The sequence below is a fragment of the Gopherus flavomarginatus genome, chromosome 9, assembly GCF_025201925.1.
Source record: "Gopherus flavomarginatus isolate rGopFla2 chromosome 9, rGopFla2.mat.asm, whole genome shotgun sequence".
Classification (NCBI taxonomy): Eukaryota; Metazoa; Chordata; order Testudines; family Testudinidae; genus Gopherus; species Gopherus flavomarginatus.
The window spans coordinates 86087843-86106744 of NC_066625.1; the positions used below are offsets into that span (position 1 = coordinate 86087843).

Consider the following 18902-nt stretch of genomic DNA (forward strand, 5'->3'; position numbering starts at 1 on the left):
TCAGAGATGATCCCAGTGCCAATTTTAGTGCCTATTTTCTCCATCACCCTAATAGCAGCAGAGGGACCAGTTCAACAACCTATTCAGAAACGAGAATTGGTGACATTAGTGAATACTAAGGGACGACAGGCCAAATTCTAAGCTGCCCAGATCAAGACACTGGGATTCACTAGTTAAGTACAGAACTAGGAGAGCTATCAATCACACAAGAATTCATGCCGCATCCCATAAACCCCTGATCCAGCATGCACTGGGCTCACTATAAAACCAGGCAGGGAAGTCCTGGCTGGGAATGGAGAGAAAGGGTCTAGGACACTGCAGCGTGATCTACAGTAGCGTTCCCACCATTGGAACCATTGATGGAGCTGCACAGGTGATCAGCTTCTGGCATATAGTCACTATGTCACAAGACCAATAGTTTTAAGTCTGAGCTTTGTCAGTCATTCATTCCAGTCAAAGAAAAACAATAAAAGGGAGCACTGTCCTGAGAGATCCTTTCGACAAATGTCCAGGTTAGTCTTTATTTTAGCTCTCCCAAACTGTTAGCATGATGCAGTGGGGTGTTGCAATAATTTGGGAAGAAAACAGAGTCCTCCCTGTGCTAACATGGCATCATACTCTGGAGGATGATAGGAAAGGCCACATACTGCCTAAAGATGGCCATGCTTATCAAGGAGTCACACAAAGTCATGATAGGATTTGGGGTATCCTTCAACAGAAGACAAGTTTAAGACAACAGCCCATTGTTTGTTATTTCCTGGTCACGACTTTCGTTAGGATATAGGTTTCCCTCCGTTACATTAAGGCGAAAAGCATGGGTATAAACTACTGACCCACACATCTACCTCAGTTCTGCACAACCACATAACACACATAACAGTTAAACTCAGTTACTACAGGCCCTAAGCCTGGGAGGTGATAAGCATCTCCAGCAAGCATCCTCTTCAACCAGCGGGCCTGTAGTGATTCCCACAAAGTGCACAGGACTTTGTAGGATTAGACCCTGCATGCCTACAATATCTGGGGTCACCTGGGCTTCTCATTTCAACCAGCTGTCAGCAAAGGATAACTCTCAAAGCATCAGGGAAGGAGAAGAAAGACCAGCCTTTGCAGTACAATAAGAGTAATAACCATTTGTGGGTAAAGAGTCTGGCATGCTGTTAGCAGTCCATAAATCATCATCATCAGAATGCAATAATTATTACTATTAACTAACTGGAAGGTGTAGCAGGATGGTCACTCGCTCCTGCCTTAAAAGGCCTAAAATAGTCCGGGGACAGGGCTGTGGCAGAGAAGGAAAAGCAGGGCTGATTGGGGAAAGCAGCCTCAGCTGGGAGACACGGCCCAATCAGGCCGAGACTGGCTTAATGAGGGCCCAGCTGGCCCTTAAGAGGGCTGGGGCCAGAAGCCAGAGGCAGTCTTTCTCTAGCTGTAGAGGGAGATGGACCTGGCTGCAGGGACCTGAGCGAAGCAGGGCTGGGGAAAGGCAGAGGAGCTGGGGAGCTCCAGCCTGGAAAGCCCCATGCTGCGGCCTAGCAGAAGGCCAACGGGTACTGGGGGTTGCAGAGGGCAGCCCAGGGATAGGCAAAGGCAGCAGGTCCAAATCCAGACTTGCTTGTGATGAGTGGCTTATACTGCAGTCTGCCCCAGGGAGCGGGGGCTAGTTGGTGACTGGCAGTAGACTATGACTGAGACGAGGTGGCGATAGTGGTTCGGGGTTCCCCAGGGAGGCACGACCCTGAGAGAAAGGGGCTACTTCAAGGGGGCAGCACCCCAGATAACAGGGCACTGGGTCCTAGAGGGACAGGGGGCCACGCAGCAGCAGGACACCGGCCTGCAAAGGGTGCTCCAGAGGCTGGACGAGCTAATTCCCAGGGACGACCAGCAAAAGTGCCGCAGGGGTGAGTTCCACACCCGTACAGAACTTGTTAACGTTTGACTGCGTGATAAACCTAACATGCGCTAATAAACACTTCAAAGCCTTTATTTAGCTCAAGATTCATTTTTAGTACCATATACACAGAAGGATCCCTAAAGTTACCATACAATATAAACTCCAAGAAACTCATCTGTCCCCTAGCTCTGCTTTGCCATCCCTAAAAATACCCCTCTCCTGCACAGAAAACGCACTTCCTTTTACATGTGTCATGGGTAATCAATGTGCATCTGCTAAGGAACAAGCTACGTATGTTTCAGGGTCACTCATCTGCTGAATCCAGTTAGGCTTGGGCAGATGGGAGATGGCTATTAGCAATACATTAAATATGTGCTGCCTTAAACCACCCTGCTCCCCAAATCATCAGTCTCAAGTTCAACATGCTAAATAAGGATTTGTTAAGCTGATTGAATAGTGCTTGGGAGAAAGCCCCAGCGCAGAGCGGTTGGAGGATTGGGAAGGTTTCCCCTGGACCCTGCTCTTTGGTTCTAAGTATTTCATTAATATCCATCTTGTTTCAAGTGCTTGTGAATTCCCCTTGCCATATGGTCTAGTGTAGACAGCAGTAACACCCAAGCTGCCATGAACCCTCAGCACACTAGACATATTGCACGACGGGATTAAAGCCCACCGAGTCAATGGGGAATGTAATGGGAAACATACTAACCAGGAGACTGCACACACAGGAATACAGAAACATTTTCTGTTTTCCCTTCAGGGAGTATTTCCGGGGAGGATCCTGACACCTTCAGTAAAACTGACCGAACCTATTTCCGATTTAACTTTTGAAGTTGAAGAATGATCCCTTATCTCTTTTTCTCAAAAGGGCAACATGCCTGATTGTGGGCCCGAGTTACCCTGGCAAGCACTGCAAGACTTCAAATGGGACGATTGATGTCAGTCAGTGCTCACCAACAGAGGGACAACTTCCAGAAGGACACCTGATCCAACGTCCACTGAAATCACTGGGACACTTTCCATTTCAATGGGTTTGGGCTCAGGGCCAGGATGAGGTACGTTATTGTGTCCATCAAATGCAAATTACTATTCAATCCTCTATGGATTCTCTGGGTTTATCCCAACAAATTCACCTTATGAAAGTCTTGATCCACATCAGTGGGAGCTGGAGCATGCCCCATTTTTGCCCTGTAAAGTTAATGCCTTATTTATTTTCCTACTGTTAAACTGATTTATATTTCCATGAATAAAGCTCTCGACAAATATAATGAGATGGAAGGAAATCCTGCACTAGGGAAAGAACGTGGCATGCCCAATAAACTAATGATGATGTATTAGGATTGCTTGTATTATGGTAGCCCCTAATCAAGGATTAGGAGCCCATTGTTCTAGGTGCTGTACAAACACAGTGAAAAGACAGTCTCTATCCCCAAAAGGGGGTACAGTCGTGGTAAGTCTCACCTACCTGTCAATAGTACAGAAGCACCCAATAACTGATAACCAGGCACACTGACTGACTGGATGCTCATGCTGTAATTTGTATCGGCTGGCTAATCACCAGCTGTCCGTGAACTCACTGAACTAAGTTAAATAAGAAAACAAAAAAGCCAGCAATGCAGATGCTCCGCATAGCGACTCGCTGTAAATAGGCAGAAACCACAGGCTGGAAAAATGAACACAGTCTTCTCTAGCAATACCCAATATTGACATTTAACAGTAGCTGAAGGGGTTAACTTGAGAAGGTACATGTGAATGAAAATAGCCCTCGGTAAAGAACGCATTTCCATTCCTTTATTTCAATTGTATTTCGTATAGGTAACATTGCGGTGATAACCTCCACTCTTAAAGACAGTGGTATTAATATTTATCATGAATAAAACATGTAGGTGATAAATAATTCAGTTATGAGGATGGTAAGTAAAATATTACTCTTCAGTGACCCTGTAATGTGGCTTTGAAGCATCGTTTTACGTTAAATGCCTAGGAAACACCACGACCTCTGCCAAGGCAGCTGGTTTTCACAATCTGCATTAAAAATTAATGTACTGACCTACAAAATGCTACTTTTTAAAGCAGGTTTGAAACTTTCTTTAGAGTTACAAAGACAAAGGTTTGGCTGGAGCTCATATAAACTGCAATAAAGTTAACAGCAAGTGAGCACCTGGATGTTGTTCCCGACCTGGAAATAAATCACTTCGGTGTGTAAAGGAGAAAGGAGTGGGAAACTGACTGCTTTATGGGACACCATTCAGGGGAGATAAAACTGTACATACAATCCTACATACTTCTCATCTGACTGCGCAACAAACTCACACAGCTGAGTACTTGCTCCTCTGACTCTCCAGCCTTTCACCAGGAAACACTAGGATTCTTGTTATCAGGGGGGCGTCATTGTTTAAACATACGTTGGGAGCAGTGCTGCCCACACCTTCCCCGACACTAAGGATGGCATCGGCCACTTGCTAAGAGCCTGAGGGCTGCATCTAATTTGCATGCACTTTTACATAATTATTTTTAAACTAATTGCATGGAACTATAATATTCATTTGCATTCCTAGATAGGGAGACACTATCTAATCCATCTATCTTGGTTTTTTAACTTCATCCATCCAGTTGTCCTGAATGCAACCATCGCTGCAGCATCTGAGTAGTAGCAGATGAGTGGAAACTGCTGGCTGGTTCCGTTAAACTGCTGTTAGAGGGTATCTGAACTGGTCTTTTCCCCCTTAAAACTTTCTACTGGTTCAGCTCCGATGCTGGTAGCAACAATGGGAGTGTTAGTATAGGCAAGGCACCAACATATTGACCTTTGTGTCATTTAACTCTGCTAAGTGCAATTATGGACGATGTGATAGTTAAAAATGCCCATAGCTGCCGGGGCATTGGCTATAGCAAACATCACTTTGAGCCTGCATACAGGCAAACATGTTGTCCTCCACTCCAAGGGAAGTATTTCCTAAGACTACCACAGGCATAAAGAGCCACGAATGATGCTGGTGGTATCTATATCTCCAGAACACGACTACGGTGTTAAACGTCTCAGAGCTGCTCCTGACCAACTGAGCCCAGGGCTATCTCAAACTGGCACTCCCGTCCTTTGGCAGTGCCACATGTTGTCCATGCAGAGCACAAAGAGCCAAGCAGAGGAGGTGCTGCATCAATGGACGGGGGGCTGCATGAGCAGCACTCACAAACTGTAGGCAGTAGCTGGGCTGATCTCACAAGCTATAAAGTGTTCAGTTGATGTGAGAACTCCAAAAGAAGCCCCAGGCCATAGGTGCCAACTCCATGGGTGCTCCGGGGCTCAAGCACTCACTGAAAAGAATAAGGGGTGCTCAGCCCCCACAGGGCCAAATTAATCTTTTGTGGGGCCACATTCCCTGCTCGGCCTCTTCTCCCGGAGGCCCCGCCTGCCGTTCCACTTCGAGGCCCCACTCAGCCTCTTCCCCCCAAGGCCCCATCTCTGCTTTGCCCTGAGGCCCCACCCATGCTCTGGCCACAGCCTCACCCGTGCTCCACATGAGGCCCCACCCCTGCCTAGCCTCTTCCCCCACCACTCACACAGGGAGAGAGAGAACGGAAGTCAACACCTGTGCGCCAGAAGCTGCAAGACGCAGGGCTGGTGATTCTGTAAGGTGACACTTGTTCCTTCTAATTCAGTATTGAGCCAATATCTCTGCATGGCAATGTGCGGGAGGGCCTGCTGCAGGAGACTCCCATCTTGTGAATGCGCTAGAAATCCAAGGCTCTAGCCATTTTTTGTTATTGAAGAGCCTATGCCATTTTTCATAACAGAAGTACTCTAGCTCCTATCTCCAGGACACAACCCAATGTGGATATTCACATCATTCCCAACTGTACTTTTAACCGGGATACCGGTCAGCTCTGTGTTCTTGGGGAACCAGAGCACAGTATCTAGCCAGTTTGACTCATGAAAGACACCCCCCAACCAGTCTCTGCTTGAACCAAAACTGACCAAAGAAAAGACTTGCAGAGTGAAGTGTGTGGGGAGACACACCTAGACCGCTGCTGACAAGGGTGACAAGATTAAGGCATCTCCATTAGCACATACAATGGAGAACAGAGGCCTCTCCCTTAACCTTATCTGCATGAAAGATGGGACAGCGAGACATCTCCGTTAGCATACAGAATGGAGAACAGAGAACCCCACTGAACTCTGGGGCCAGAAAAGCAGGGAAGCACTGCACCATGGAAATCTCTGCTCCAGATCTTAATGAACCTATGCCTGCACACACCCAGCTCAGCAGTTATCTCATCAATTCTAGTAATGAATCCTTGATTAATATCCAAAATACTGAAGCAGTCTAATTGCACTGTGAGCTCTCTGGAAGAAAACACCATCCATAGCCAAAAGTGATCAGCTCCTATTGGCTAGCCTAAAGCAAACCCTTGAGTCATCAGTTTACCCATAAACAAATCTAGTGTTCTCCCTTGAACCATTGTTGTTTCTCTACAAAAAACCCTACCTATGCTTAAGTGTTCTGATGCACGGCCCCAAACTCTGCATCAGTTCTACTGGGACTTCATCTCCTGACTGATCGTGCTAGGGGCTCCGCCTGTCTCCGGTACTCAGGACTCTGAGCTACCACCATCACCTGGAAACTCCAACCAGTTCAAACCTCATGGAATGGGTGAGATCCCTCCCTCTCTCACCTCCCTCTCTCTGTTTTCTTTTCTACCTCAGATATTAAACCTTTAATAATGTAACTGTTATGTTTGTTTAGCCCTCCTGGTGTAGTTATCACTATTATTCAATAAATAATTTTTATGGTTAAGCTGGTTGCTTCTCTCTCTCTCTGAACTTTACTCTTTTGTGTTTTTAGCTTCCCCATTTACTCTGCAGCAAGGCTGCTTTTACCTAAGCTAAAGATCCCTGCAGCACCCAAAATACTGTGGGGTCTGCTCATCAAGTGGGTTACTACCAATACAATTGTGACGTGAAAGTGGGGATAGGGATATGCTGAACCTGTGACATACAAGGGTGGCAGCTTGGAAGTGCTGATTGACCCGGTCCACTCCGACTTGCTCTGTTACTGTGTGTGGGGGGGGGGGGTTCTGGGGCTGGAGGAACTCAGCCCTGGGGAACTTGGGTCCTGCAGGATAGCTCCATGGGGAGGGGACTTGCAGAAGGGCAAAGTAGAGCTCCATATGAACACACAAGTGACACAAGCAGGACATTGATAGAATTATAGAACCACCCACCCCCAGAAGAGTAACCCTAATAAATGAGCATACCCCAAAGTAACGGTCAAATCTGGTAGCAACTGGAGAAATTATCCTTCACAACTTCTTCCTAAAACCGTTGTGTAGCGTTGCTGGAATGCACTGACTATCACATCCCACTCCAGTGGTTGGCACCACTATACAATGCACTAACGACCTTCCAAATTCAGAATTCCATTGGTATAGGATTCCCAGAGGAAAATCCTCAAGACGTTGCACTAAACCTGGAGCATCTCACAGGTAAGAGGCAGATCTTGACCTCATCCATATTCACGGAGGATTTATTACAGCAAACAAGTTTGCTAGGTCTTCCATAATCGAAGAGCAAATAGACTCTCCAGACTAACAGATGCCACAGAAAGTCTGATGTAATGAAAATGAAAACAGATACTGAATGAAATTTTCTTAAACTAAATTGAAACCATTAATGGCCAATCCTTTTTTGTTCAGTAGAGCATTAGTGCTAAGCAAGAGATTGACCTAGATCTGATGTAGAAAAAGAAAACATTAACTCGGTATGTCAAAGCAAATCCCATGCCTGTTAGAATCATTAAAACGCAAACATTATTATCAACTGCAGACACAGGGGGAAAAGAACTCTGAAGGTTTAGTACAAAGCAGGTGTTTGGAGAGCGGGACGCCCTGCTACTTTTGTAATCAAGTTGTTTTTCCATTTTTTAAATTACTCCAGAAAACAACACACCAAGTTGCTTGCAATACAATGCAGTGATCCAATGCAGCCTTAAGGGCACGTCCTGTAGGGTACTAAGCACCCTCAAAAGCCATGAAAGTCCAACTGTATGCAGAACGACACACAAAAAGGGCAGTCACTTCAATAGTAGTGCTCCACATTTCTGCCCACCAACACCTCAGACCCTCTAGAAATTGCAAATAACAGGTGAAAATGAGAGTGCAAAAGGAGGAAGAGTCGTGATGCTTAGTTTTTATATGCAGCTTTTCATCCAAAGCCCTCAAAGTCCTTTATAAAGGAGCGTGTGTACCACTAATCCCATTTAACAGATAAGAAGACTAAGGCACAGAGGTAAGTGATTTGGTCCAAGTCACAAAGCAAGGTAGTGGCAGAACTGGTTCCCTTAAAGAACGGTTCTTCCTTGAAAGGTAATGTTGTAAAAATGCCACTGTGCGAGGAGAACGGCTTTTATCATGTGTGTCTGATTTTCTCACTGATGCTAGCTTACTGCTAAAAAAGTCCTTTTCCTAACAGCCCATCCCCACAAACTCAGCCTGAGCCCTGAGAGGCAAGCTGTGTTACTTCCACCTCATACATCATCACCAGTAACAGAAGCTCTGCTGGCCAAAGCGGGCCCTCACAGACACCAACACACCCCACTGCCTTGTGATTACCCCTCTCTAAAGGCTAATGGGATTGCCCAGACATAGCTATGGCCCGCAGAACCTGTATAACTGAGGATGACGCGTAAGAGGGAGAGACCCCCGAGTCCCGGGTAAGTCCATGAGGACAGTAGTTGGAACAAACATCTTTTTATTTGTATGCTGAGCAAATCTTGGAAATCCCTGAGACACAATGAACATGGTGAGAAGCACATTTCTGGGTGGAAGCATATTTTAACCGCCTTCCATTCTGCTTCCCGTATATAAGGGTATAGGGACGCCTCTATAATAATAAGACCGCAGTAAGATCAGAGCCTCATCACTGGCCATCCCTGAAGGAATCCAGTCGACAGAAGTCAGAGGGACCTTTTCCACGGAGTAATTAAACAATGTGCCAATTAAATGTGTATCTGAAGTATATCAACCTCATGCTGAAAGGCATGTGAGAAACAATCTTTGGGGTCTGTTAGGCTCATTAAATGCTGGCATTCCACACCACTCTTCACCCATTTCCAAACTTCTCCCAGTAGCCAAGTTCCCATAGCAAACACAAGGATTATGTCCTTCTTCACTCCCTACAGCTTTAAGAGACCTGGCACCATTAACCTAGCAAACTATCTGAATATTTTCAAAGGAGCTGGCAGGTTAAGGCTTAATAAATATGGAGTCTGCTTTATCTGCAAAGAGAAATTCTTATCTTGGACAAGGTCATTTTACTTGCTACCCTTCACACTCTGGGAACTGAGAATTGGCCAGTCTGAAAGGAGCCCGGACATAAAAAGGGGTTGTGGAGAGAGAATAAACAAATTTCATTGGGTTTCTCGTCTCCTCTCAATGACCCCTGCTTTCAGAACAGAACAGTTTTACGAGTCTTTAAGAAAAGACACTGTATCTTCTTTTTACATTCTTTTTAGAAAGATGCATTAAAAAAAAATACACCTCACACAGGAGCCCAGTGGCTATTCACAGCTGCACAGCAAACTCACCCTGACTGGACGCTCACTCTCCGTGTCTAATGATGCTATTGTGTGAGGCCGTGGCTGAACGGCTACGGAGCCCTATTTTGAATGCATGCGGCTTTGTACATAGTGAAGCGTGAACAACAGCGCCGCCCATTTATCTATTTAATTCTCCAGGAGTATGAGAAGTGGGGGCCCGTCACTCCCAGCTGAGGGAAATGAAAAATCGCCTCTCTCCCAGCTTTAAAAAGGGAGGGACCTATTAGAGAACAGCAGTGCCTAGCTCTCCACAGAAGAAAATCCCCTTCAGCTCTTCCCTCTAATAAGAGGGTTTAAAATCCCAAATCTCCATTGTGCACATTGCGTCTCAGATCTGAAAACCAAATGGGCCCTGAGACTCTGCAGCGTTAGAATAGAGGAAGACATTTTGGATGAATGCAATGCAAACACGCAGACACCAGAAGATAGAGGGGAAAAAAAAAAAACATTTTTGCTATGTACTGCACTTCCCAACCAGAGTGGGGGTTTCCGAAAGGGCCTGAGACTCCATCTCACACTCACATTAGCCATCTTCATTCCCCAGAGCAGCCCCGTTGAATTCAACAGGACTAATCGAGTAAAACACACACAGGATCAGGCCCGAGGCTTGTCACTTGCTATGTGGATTTTCAACAGTTTTGTGTCTATTGCCCACTCCTAGAACCAAATACAGACTCCAATTAGCCACACGTTTTCTGCTGGCATCCAAACCATTTTTCAGCTCCAATAGTGGAACAAACAGAATGACTCCCAGAGCAAGGCAGCAGGAGGAAGAATGGCTGAATCAGGTCCTCTGGCGCATTTTTTTGTGTTGACAAAGTTTCCCAGAGCACAAGATCCCTCTTATTTCTTCACTCTCCCGCAACTTAAAAATCATCAGAACTGATTCTTTCTGACCAAAGTTGGGTGAGATGATTTAATCCAAATATGGCTCCCAAATAAAGTCAGATCAAAAGCAGTTCTCAGGCCAACATGCCAAGTTTCCACCTGGAGTGGACTGGGGATTTTTATTCCATTAATTTAATATTTATTTATTTATTCTTGCTGCTCAGTTTTAAACCGCCTGAAGATAGGAGCTGCTGATTGAGTTTGAATAGCGCTGGTGTGCTGCATTGCATTCTAATAACCCATCTCCTGACGGAGCAGCTGTCTACAGCAGAAAATAAGCAGCAGATACTAAAAAAAAAAACCAGCATCTCATACTCACTGCAAGATGAAATCACTTCATTTGTGTCAAGCGTTATCAGCTTTTTACTTTACAATTTACATGGCCATGTGCCAAAAACACAGGCAATCTGCACCCTTCCCCCTTTCAGTCCAGACTGGTTGGAAGGTAGGGGATGCATTGGGGTGGGGGAGGAGGAACATGTTGTGGTGGATATTTTAGAGACTTCAGCTAGAATTCTTCTAAGGGCTCCGGGGAAACACACATTATCACAAGGCTCTTCCACTTTCCCAGGGGGTGTGCACCACACTCGCCCTGCGCAGACCCAGTGTCGATGGCTGTTGCACAGGGGAGGAGCCATAGCCATGGCCTTACCCTCTGGCTAGCCCACTGTCCACTTGCACTATGGCTCGTCTCTGCACAAGCTGGGGGAGAAAGGTTTTCCATCGTCATTCAGCTGACCCAGTGCTCTCTGAGTCGTTGAGCAGACAGCACAGCACCAGGCAGGTCAGGGAGACAGGAACAATGCCAGACTTTTCTTCCTCCTGACCTGGGATCATCACAACTGATCGTTAAAGCTAAGCTGCACTGGCTCCAAAACGGGGAGTGGTGGTCTCACAGAGAGTGAGTGCCCTTGAAAGGTCCTCGCAGGGCACCCTTGGGGGGGCCCCATTGTGCGCTAGGTTGGCTTTTCCCATGCAGGGCACAGGACACTCAACTTGATGTTTCCTACGTGTCCTTCCTTTGGGGGTGCAGAGTTCCCCTCCCCAACACAGAACAGCCAGATGGAGGAACACCCACAGATCCAGCTTCAGTGGAGCTCCTGTTCTCTGGCCTGCCCTCCTTGCCCTCGCAACTGCCCACGAAGCAGCCATGCTGCCCCGCAGGCTCTCCATCCATGGCACAGCAGCAGGCTGTGAGAAGAGATCTTAGTGCAGGGATCGGCAACCTTTGGTACACTGACCGCCAGGGTAAGCCCCCTGGAGGGCCGGGCCAGTTTGTTTACCTGCCACATCCGCCGGTTCGGCCGATCACAGCTCCCACTGGCCACGCTTCACTGCTCCAGGCCAATGGGGACGGTGGGAAGCAGCGTGAGCGGAGGGATATGCTGGCCGCCCTTCCCCCCCCCCCCCCCACTGGCCTGGAGCAGCGAACCGTGGCCAGTGGTAGCCACGATTGGTTGAACCTGTGGACACGGCAAGTAAACAAACCAGCCCGGCCCGCCAGGGGGCTTACTCTGGTGGGTCGCGTGCCAAAGGTTGCCAACCCCTGTGTTAGTGTCTCAACGGGAAATCCAGGGGGGTATTGAGTGTAACAGGCCTGATCCCATGGGTCTCCAGCAGAGGAACCTGCCATAGAACTGGCTTCCCCTCAATGGCATCAGAGAACTTTGGTTGCCCTTTTCAAGGGATACAGTATTGCTCAGTGTCCAGATTGTAAAGGATACAACATCTTTTGTTTTAAACGACGGTCCTGAAAACTTTGCTAACACCCCTCCCTGCAGAGCGATGTTCCCTGGCTTACAGGAACTTGGCGTTATTCAGTGGGATTCCCCAGGAGGACAGGAGGAATTTAAAAGATCTAGGATGGCAGGAAGGTCTTTTATAAATCTAGGTTTTAAACACTGTGATGTGGGCTCCAATCTCAGACCTTCACATAGACAAAATGTCAAACCAGACACAGCACAACTCAGCCACGTAGAGGTGTGTTGTCAGGTCAAAGAAAAGCGAGTCCCTCTGGACCGGACTCAGATGAGAGTGTTTCCTGAGTACGGCAGGTAGGATCGGGCCCTGGGACTAAACATTCCTCTCTCCCCCTTTCCTGAGAAAACTGGCAATCCTGCTGCTCTCCTAAGGCCAGACAAAGATCTACAGCCTGGTAACATCTTCCTAAGGCACAGAAATTAGTTACTGTTTGTTTTGCTGCTTCACCAAAAGGCTGGAAAGATGTCGAATCGTAAGGGGGATAATTTCTGTGCATAGGTGCTAAATATCCTCAACAGGTAGGCACTCACTAACGTGACTCCACCATACACAGGTTGCAAAGGAAGGACGCACAGTAAAACCTCCGAGTCCCAGCAAGATCCATCCAAGCCACATTGTGGATGGTCTCAAGCAGGGGAACGAGGCAACAGGAAGATGGCATCAGGGGGCAACCACAGTGGCAGCAGGGAATGTCAGCCCTGTGCTGGTGTGTCACGCTCATCAACACAAGCCAGCCCAGCAGGTGGTGATGAGGAGTGAAGATGACACCGTGGCTCCCCCAACCCCTCCCTGCTCTGTAAAGGTACTGCTCTCCTTCCAATCGGCTTCAAGGCACTACCACGGAGCTGTGTAGGGCAGAGTCATGAAAGTGACTTATAGGCACATGCATCATCTCCTACATCTCAACAATTCAGATGCTGATGGGCTTCTTTTCAATACACATGTGCATGCTTTGTCTCTCTCTCACAAACACACATATCCAAGCCATTCTGACGGTCTTAAAGAATATCGAGTAGATTTATGGTATTGATTATAGTTCACTTATTGGAAAATAACTACCACACCATTAATTTTTGATGCAGGAACACTCTCCTGTGAATCTGAGATCTTTCCCAGGAAAGAACCGATCTGTGAGCCATGCATGGAAAGGCACAGTGATCGGATACCAAAAGGGGCTGGTTCACACCAAAATACACCCTACAACTGTAAAAGGCCAGAAAGCAATAATCCCACAGCTCCCCAGATCCTCATTTCTTATGATCTTACAGATGCTTTTTCCCTGTAAATTCTACCCAACTTCTATGCAGAGAATTAATAAAAAAGTGAGAAGGCTGCCAGAAATAATCCCCAGCTCTGACAAGGAGTTTTTCCAGCCAGAGATCTCCAAGCACTTTATAAGTGAGGTCAGTATCATGATCCCCATTTTACAGATAAAGGGAACTCGGCAGAGAGAGAGAAGTGACTCACTCAAGGTCACCTAGGCCAGAGGCAAAGCTGGGAATAGAATTTGCATCCTCCAAGTCACAGTCCAGGGCTCTATCCTCTAGGCCCCACTGCTTTGCAGGTTTTAACTAGCTTTTAAAGATACATGGTACCAGTTAATGGAACACAGGGTAACTCTTTTGGCCACTCCCATCCTTTTTATAGCACTAGCTTGTAGCACGCAGGAGCTTTCTGGCCAGTCACCGGCTAGGCGGAGCTGCAAAACAGAGGACAGTGGAACATTTGTTTTCCAGCGCACTCTTCCATGCAACACATTTTCCTCACAACCCGCCCTTTCAGCACTCTCCTATTGGTTAAGGGAAGAGCAGAGGTTTCTGTCAGAGAGGTGGCATTGCACGAAAAGACTTTTATCAGCAAGCTGGCTTGCAGTCATTTTTCAGGAAGGAACGGTTCTTTGACTCTTGAGACAGTTTTTAGTGTATCCTGAGGCAACTGTTTGTGAAACAAAAGCCGGGCTCCCCCCACCCTGCCGCTGTGGGGGAAAAGGGAGTATTAAATGTCATAAACAACTTTTAATTTGCTTGGGAGGGTGCACATGGGGCTTACGGAGTTCACTCTGAGGTTATTTGACATCTTTACAAAGTGACAGCCCCAGATAGGTGGCACCGGTTAGCGTGGGGACACTCTGGCAGTCCTGCAGAGAGCCATTCCAAAGGCATGAGTTTGAAGGAGGCTATCACAGCAGAAGTGCCGCCTGTGCTGGGCGGTTGTGCTGGGCAAAAGGACTCTCCCTGGATTAAGCCTGGGACTCGTGGACGATGGAGCCAGGGCTAGCTTTTATCTGCCGTGGACTCCGGAGACATGAACAGCAAACCACAACACTCCTCACATCGGCAGAGTAGCCTTCTGGCAGCAAGGAGCCTCTTCTCCCTGCCCATGTAGCTCATTGTTGTACCAAGTGGCTCTTCTAGCCTTCCCCGTACCCATGGTCAGTTCATTTGAAGGCACATGTCTGCAGGACCCAATCCTGAGAGGTGCTGAGCACCACAAGGCAGTGGGCAAGATCCTGAGGCCCTTAATCAGGCAAACTACCATCGCCCTCGATAGCAGCAGGGACGAAGGACCACAGTAGGTGTCCCCAAGGGAATTTCAGGTGCTCAGCAGCTTCTCAGGATCAGGCCCAGATATTGTTCTCTGCCTGATATTTTAGCGCATGGGTGGGTGTGCTGCTTCCTGTGATGTGCTACGACATCTAGAGCAGACAGGCACTATTTTACCATGGTGATGATTTACAGGTCTAGTAACACAATTTAAATCCATCATGCATTTGATGACATTGCATCCCTCTGGAGCAGAGCACGTCGCCAAGCTCTGAAAGATTTCAGTTTGGTTTTAACCAGACACCTACCCTGACAGGAGAATGTCCCTACACTGTGCAGCACCTGACCTCGTGCTGCAGGTGAAGACAGAGATCGTGCATCATCACGTTCAAGTAATTCCAGCAGATCCCGGTGATAATGGAAAAACAAAGAAGCAGCTGTCTGATAAACCTCCAGAAATTGGTGGATCATAAAGTGCAAACCAAACGATCCAGCATGTTGCCAGCAGACAGTTCTTCTTATTTAGATTTTTTTTCCTATCCCTGACACATGCAATTAAAACATACTACTGGGTTACTGTTTTGATTTGTTGTACAATAAGGATGCTGACTGATGGTATCATGGGAAGATCTCTAACATCCATTTTCTGCACTTAGCTTTCACCATTTGGGTCCAATCTATCCTGATATCGAAGCTGTAGGACCAATAAGATTGTATGTTGACAATTTTCAGGTGGGGTGAACTATCTCAGCACCAACCAGCAATAATGAAAGAACACAGAGCTCTATCCTGCCCCCACTGACATCAATGGGAACACTCGTAGAGATTTCAGTGTGAGCTGGCTCACCGTATGTTGCAAGAAGCATAACAATTTTCCTTTTGAATATGATTTGATGCATTCATTTGCCTTTTTGTTTTAAAGATTGGGACTATGTGCCTGTTTAGTTTTGGCCTCTGGGAAGGTGATGCAATTACAGAATTCTGAAGGAAAGGAAAGGCAAAGGAAAAGGAAGCCATCCATTAGCTGTGCCCACTGAAATGCCACCAGGCCCACTTTGAGAGGAGGGGGGAACTCCTGATTTACAAAGGCTAATGAATTTTAAATGAGATGCATTTTTTAATTTTTGTTGTTGTCGATACCTGTTTCTGTGCTAGCAATCATTTCAATGATAGCTTGAAATTTTCAGCATCTGTTTTCAACAGCTCTCTTGTAATTAGCTTACTAATGTATTTCACTGTGCCTTTGTTATTTTCAGAGAATTACTTCATTCCCAGCTATCAGAGATAGTGCACTTTAGTCTATACGGAGGCTGGCCTTTGTTCCCTTGTGGTTATTCACATGAGGGAAGATGGCTCAGTGAATGACAAGCCATTCTATCACAGCACAGTTTACATTTAATGTCTTTATACTGGCTCATTAATTACCTCAGAAAACTCCTTTCCGAATGGAACCTGTGATTTATAGAACACTGGGGCAGCACGCCATTTTTATCAGGGCTACCACATCAATGCAGTTAATTCACTCTCTCATTTCCCTTTCTATTACAATACCTGACAATCGCAGCCCAAGTCTTTACTCGGTGGGAGTAAAGGACTAAGGAATTCAAGATCTGGCTTAGAACTAATGAACTTGGAGCCCAATTCAGTAACCCTGACTCATGCAAGCAGCTTCATTGAAGTCACTGATGCAACATTATCCTCAGTCTTGAAGGAATGTTCACACAAATAAGGGCTTCCAAGGTCAGGTCCTTTATCTTTTCGTTAAACTTGTTGATCCAGGATGTGGCAACACAAACAGCTGAGTGAGGCTCTAGGAGACCCTGGCAACAACCAGGCACAGGATACATTTTCAGCCCTTACTTACGTGGGTATTAGTGAGACACAACATCACCGGGAAATATTTACTCTCTCATACCTCAAGACCACCCCTTTGCATTGTCCAGGTTGGAGAACAGAGATTGCAGGGCAGATAAAACAGTCCCAGTTGCAATACTCAATGTCCACATGACCTGCATGTTCTGCTATGCTACAGAATTACAAGCCTTGAAATGATATCACAGGGAGGGGAAAGAACAAGAGGCAGCTGTGCCATGCTTGGGAAAACCTCATCACTGCATGTAATCCAGTTAGAGGACAGAAGAAGGGAGAACTCCCATCTTCCCAAAGGAAGCAGCTTCACCTACAAGACTTGATTCCAGGGGCCTCTGGAGAATCTAAGTGGTGGCCTACTTGTCCTGTCCTGAGAAGAATATATTTTGGCCCACAGATAAGGCTATGGTGTACACACTGAATGTCTTGTCACTCCTTCCTTTCCTGTAGGGTCACTTGTGAGAGAGGCCATTCCATTACTCGGTTTGATCCTTCATGTCAGTCTAAACTTTGTCCTTTAGCAATGCGACCAGTTCCAAATACTGGCCAAGGAGACTTTGAATGCCACATCATCGTTCTCTCTCTGTGCTAATTCTGTTTGGCTTTTCTGACCTGCTCTTTCAAAATCTTTGGACTGCTGGACTTCTAGAAACAGGAGAGACATTTGGTTACTTCTCTGTTTCACAGATTCAAACAAAGAGGAGCAAGGCAGACAAACCATTGGCTAGGGATCCAATAGTGAAGCGTTTCTACGATGAAAAGAACTGGGAGGGGACCTGGTGAGGATAAAGCCACAATGGGACCCAGAAGTGATCAGGCAATCTCTACTGCCTCTGTTCAGATCAGGTTCTTATGCCAGGCCCATCACATGGTATCCAAGTGCCTGTCTCTTTCAACTCAGCTAGAGAGAAACTCCAGATTTCCTTTGGTAACGTCTGGCTGGGATTGCTACATGATCTGCCGCTCCCTCCTTCTACAGCTTGCCGACATCTTGATTGCCTTGGGATTTGCTGTTGCTCATCAAATGCTCAGCACCTCTTTAGTTGCACTGTGATTTTAGCTGTAGCTTTTGTTATTAAATAATGAAAGAAAGGTGACAATCATTTATACTTTAGCAAAAGACATAAATGAATATAAATAAATTATTAATAAATCTGTGCTGTGCTCACATCACACCAGCCATCTGAGCCTCCTCACACACCCCCGTGAGGTACAGAAGTATTATGTCCATTGCACACAAGGGGAAAGTGAGGCAGAGACACTAAAGAACTTGACCAAGGTCATAGAGCAAGTCAGTGGCAGAATCAGGATTAGAACTCACTGGTCTAACACTCCTTGTTTACTGTGCCACTGAACACATCTCACATGTCCATTCTGGGCCTGATTCTACCAGATGCCAAGTGCTCTCAAGTCCTAGGTGCTCACAGCCTCTGGTGTGATCTGAACCACCATGTGCTGATGTTAATTAACTCAGATTCAAAGTGAAAATATGATGCTAGGGAAATGAAGGCTGGGATGAACCACTGTGACACTGAGTAAGTGCGATAACTCTCCCCCCTTCCCACCCTCCCAGGTTTCATTTTCCCCCTAGACACAGCTAAGCCTTGTGCTGTCATTTCTTCCATGAGGCTACATTACACACATAAATTCTCATTCACTCCTCTGGCACTAGAAACGGCTTCCTATTTTACTGGCACAGATCCAAGGGAATTCAAGTTGAATTACAGCCACTCTTCAGAAAATAGGCCAAACTGCACAAAAGTGGGACACATGACACATACGTAGGCCTCATGCTTTATTCTATTTATTCGCAGAGAGAAGCCCTGTTGGCCGAAAATAGCTTATCTGTGGAAGTTCCCCTTTCCACTTACTCTGCTGCTGCTGGCTGCTAGCCAAGCTCTTGCCGCCTCAAAGAGAAAGTTCACCGCTCAAGCATATCAGCGCTGCTGTGCAGTCTGTGTGTTTTGATGTTTTCCTGGATTTCTCCCTGTGAACCACCAGGAGAGGTGGATTGGGTTTCTGTGGTGGTGTCTTCTGATGCTAACCCCTTCCTTGCCCTTCTCCTAGCTGGATTAGGGGGTTAGCTAACGAGCACAGGCATCTCACCATCCACTCCCTCACCAAACTCCTTGGTAAGGAATCATTCAACAACACAGGGCTGATGCTCATTAAAGCCCCGAGGCAGTGACTTCCATTGCACCATATGTCTCTGTTGCATCAAACATAAACTGCTTGCACTCGCCTTCAAGGCCCTTCGCGGTAATCTCCCCCCCCACCCGCCCCCCGCCTGTCATCTCTCATTCATTATCGAGCTGTTGATGCTGGCCTCCACTCGGCCCTGACGCTAGCCTC

The 18902-nt window shown here is 46.7% G+C and overlaps 1 protein-coding gene across 1 annotated transcript in view; it reads right to left on the reverse strand.

Annotated features, from left to right (window-relative positions):
- Window positions 1-18902, reverse strand: part of IGDCC3 (immunoglobulin superfamily DCC subclass member 3) — a 187659-nt gene that overhangs the window by 82225 nt on the left and 86532 nt on the right. The window lies entirely within an intron of this gene.